Source organism: Ictalurus furcatus, chromosome 24 (genome assembly GCF_023375685.1).
Source record: "Ictalurus furcatus strain D&B chromosome 24, Billie_1.0, whole genome shotgun sequence".
Classification (NCBI taxonomy): domain Eukaryota; kingdom Metazoa; phylum Chordata; class Actinopteri; order Siluriformes; family Ictaluridae; genus Ictalurus; species Ictalurus furcatus.
Genome location: NC_071278.1, coordinates 19,174,466 through 19,179,038, shown reverse-complemented (window position 1 = coordinate 19,179,038; position 4,573 = coordinate 19,174,466).

Sequence of the window (4,573 nt, the reverse complement as noted above, 5' to 3'; positions counted from 1 at the left end):
ATCAGAGCAGTGGTTTCAGAGCAGAGTTTTTATCTACATGAAGAAGACTCCTCCCCAGAAACACTCCTCTGTTAGAGACAAAACACCAGGGAAAGAATTTTTCTCCTGCACACTTGAATATGAGCCAAAGTCATCAGCACTACAACCCTTGGCTATTGTTTCCTTCTTTTTTTTCTTTTTTTTTTTTTTGAGAAAGGTGGTCAGGGGTTAGATTTTAGGGAGGGTTTTTTTTTTTTGCTATAATCCAGTCTAACAGTTTTAAAATGTTAGTGGTCATGCTTTTTAAACTGCCAGCTGATACTGCCTATACTCTATTATACCACAGCACCGATGAGTGCTTGAATTCTGATCAATTAAAAGGTGTTCATGAATTTTCTACAACTCAGACAGTAGTGTGGCAGCAAGGTAACAGACATTTATTAATGTACTCGTAATAATAATGATCTTTTCTATAATGACAAAAAGTGTTTGTAATCATTCTATGATAAGTTGGGAAAGCATTTTAGGAAGGAGTCTTCCGTGTTTTCTGACACTGGAAAATCAGGAAAACACAAAGGGCTTTTCACATTCTGGGTTCTTGGCAACACTTGACAAGCTGCATTTTTGGCTTCTGAACTTCAAGAAAATGGACACTGTTGAAGGAATGACTGGTGAATGTTAACAGCAACAACATTAAATGCAACTATAAACGAACAAAATGTGTAATGTCATTCTTTAGTAAATAATTTTTTATTAAAATGGCAAATTGCTGTAGTGTAAGAGGAATACAACACTTCAGGAGGTGCTGTTATAAGAAAATAATCAACCTTGGGGTGGTAACCCTACCACTGATTATTTACAGCATGCCTGTTGTGTTTTAATCCTTACTTATGCAGTGATACTGGCTAGTGTATGGATAAGACTCTCACTGAGCTCTGTATGTAGGAAAATTGCATTGGAGTTAAGTAGAATGGTTTTAAACCCATCAAGTGAAACTTTGACATAATTGTCCTAATTTGCAATACAATTACTAGACTTCTATGGTAACATTCTGATCGCAGGTGTGTCCTCTTGGCTCTGTGGGGGTGAGAGAAAGTTGTCTGGCATCTGGTCCTACCTGCTTCTTTCTGGTCTGGGAAAACATACCATAAGCACTGTTGAAGGGGTGGAGGATGATGAGCCTACAGCCCAGACTAAAACACACCCATTCACTTTCTTATTTGGAAGTTATTTCAGTAGAACATGTCCACACAGAACACTACTATTGAAATATTTGAAAATATTTTCACCTACATGCTGAGTAAAAACAAAGTGGTGCCAAAACAAGTGCAATGGCATGTTCTGTGGAAAAGCAGTGTGTTCATAGTGAAACTTATGAAATGTGATGCTTTTGTTATAACAATTTTTTTTTTTTTTTTTAGTTTAGCCAGTGTTAATATACTAATTTGTAATCATCTACCTATAACATTATGTGCAGTCGTCTCTGAAAGTATTAGAATAGCCAGGCCAATTCTTTTGTTTGTACTATACACTGAAGACATTTGGGTTTAAGACCAAAAGATGAATATGAGACGATAAATCAGACTTTCAGCTTTCATTTGTTGATTTTTACAGCTAGATGTGTAAATACCGGTATTTGACCTGTAAAAACTCTGCGTGACCGACAAAATCAGATCCTGCTGGACACCGTGTCTGGTAAAAAAAAAAAAAATCCACTTAAAGGACATACAAATTTCAAATAAAGTACATAGAGTTTTTAAAGTAAGTAAAGATCTTTTCTACACCTCCTTTTATTAAATAATACATCTCTTTAAGTGAATATATATTCAATTACAGAATTAAAAAGTCCTGTTACATAGTCATATACACTTTATTCATGTCCGGAATTAAAATTTTCTCTTACCCAGTCAGATACTATTTTACTCAATACTTGTAGGTCTCAAGGCGGCTGATACCTAGACCTACCGACAAATAGTCACTGTACAATCGTGCTGTTGAACAGACGATGGCAAACAGTTGAACCATAACTTTTTTAACTTAAAAAATAACTTTTAACCTTCCTGAAAGCAGGCGATTTTGATCAGCCTAACTGACGCAGTGAGGAACATTTTGAGATCACAAATACATATGATCCTCTCCCAGCTGCAAAAAAAGAAAGGAAAAGTTGTACATTTGAGAATATGTTTTGCAAGGTAATATTTGGGTGCTTTTTAAATACATTTCAATCTAGTTCAAAGAAAGACAAATAAAATGTTATTACGTATAATGGTTATGTGAGTCTGTGAACACTGGCTAAGCATAATGGGTGGTGAAATTCACCACACAAGGAGGAGTGAAAGAAAATTAGCCACTTAACAGACTACACACATAAGTAGTTTCCAAGTGCTTTTACAAGTACAAATAGTATGAGGTGTACTATTATTATTATTAGTAATAGTAGTAGTATTACTACTACTACTACTACTGTGCTCTATAGGCAGTCACTCCCATAGATGTTTTGCTTTACTGTCAGTTCCTTTACAAGTCTCTACTCTTGGGATTGCCAAAAAATGCATCTAATAGACCTGGTAACTGACATTTCTCTTATTCAGCACCTTCCAGAAAAACATTTACTTGTCTGGACACATGTCTTAGTGCTATGTTTTGCTTTTGATTCTGCTTCTGTATGAGCATCGGAAGTGGGCCTGTGGCCCAAGGATTAATGAGGGCCCAGATGATGATCACATCCGATATCCATAGGAATTCTTATCATCCAAATTTTTGGAATTCGCTCTAATAGACAACCTACAGCAACTTTCAGCAAACACTAGGGAATCCTAATCATGTTAGCACTCTCCTGATTTGGGTAAGTTTGTCTAAATCAAATCAAACAAGCACCCAGAGGAACTGAAGCTTGGTTTGAGAAATATAATGATATTAATATAATTATATCTTATCATATAATGATATGATATAATGAAAATAATGATCTTATAAATATGAATAATCTTATCAAATCTATTAATCTTAAAAATCTATGAAAAACTATTTGGTAGAATTTTCTTGATCATGTAGCATTAAACAAATGCCTCATACAGTTTTGCTATAGCAGAAAACCTTTTTTTTCCTTCTCCAGAGCAGCTGTGGATTATTGTTGATTGTATTGAATCTTTTTATAACAGGACTCCAGTAGAAATACCAGACTCCAGTAGGGATTAGAGCCATTATTTATTTGCATTAGCCAAGGCCAACTGAGTACTTGATGCATTTAGGACCCTACAAATAAATGTGTATGGTAGATTTCTGTTTTTGTACATGTTCCTCTCAGAAAATAAGTTAAGGACACCAAGTTCCAGGTGGAAAAATTATTTGTTCTATATTTTTTCTTTTATAAAAAAAAAAAAAAAAAAAAAAAAAAAAAGATAAACGGGGATGGATTGGCACCCTGTCCAGGGTGTACGCCACCTTGTGCCCGATGCTCCCTGGGATAGACTACAGGTTCCCCGTGACCCTGAAGAGGGATAAGCGGTACAGAAGATGGATGGATGGATGGGTGCAGGTATGCCTTAAATTACATGTTGATGCAGATTAACTACCATTAAATGAAATATGTCAGTCTCTCCATGATTTTGTGATTTTGCACGCAGAAATGAACCCAAAATCAAGGACATCCCATAATATTCACAGTACCTTGCAATTTTTCTAAATTACTGCAGATTTGGGCCAAGACATGTCATGTGACGTCATCACAACGCACATTTAGCCAAAGCCCCCTTTGATTCACATACACTGAACATGAGTACAGGTCAAAGATCTCATTTACCAACAAACATCACAGCGAAAGGCCATTTTCAAGTAGTTCCAAATTCAAGCAGTTTCCCTCAAAAAAGCACAAAAAAATCAGCATGTTTCTTTTCCATAGAGTATGCCATTTTATGTTTTGGCATCACTTTACTTTCCACTTTCTTTGCACAGGCTGTTGTTTTACCAGAGAAAACAAATTCAGAGGAATCAACTACATTAGTAGTAAGTCCGGTTTCTTTTTCTTTCCAGTGAAACGTATAGATAACTAGATTAAAATATCTGCAAGTTTGAATAGAGCAAAAAATTGATAACGGTCTTCTGATGAGTATGCCACATTTTTACTTCACAAACTGGTTGGAAAGAAAAGATAAAGTGATAGTATTAGTGAAAGAAACAGTTCTGGGCTTAGTGGATGTGCATATCACAATAATGCACAGCATGTGTTCTCTATAATTATTCTGTTCACCGTCTCCATACACACAAACCATCCCATACCCTTTCTGCACCCCTTCCAATCTTCACTGCCTCTCTAATTTTTTTTCCTCTCTAATTATTATTATGTTCATGTTCTTAATATGATATGTGTAATGCCATGTCTGTGTGTAAATATGGTAGCAGAGGCAGGCTTGGTCATAAGTTACATTAAATGCAATGAATAAAGCCTTATTCAGTCCCTCCAGGATTTTGCAATCACAGAAATTAACACATAATCACAATATTCAGGAGCTTGCAATTTTTTTTCGAAATTACTACAGACTTTCCACAGATTTGGGCCAAGATGTGCCATATGGCATCATCACAAAGCCCTCTT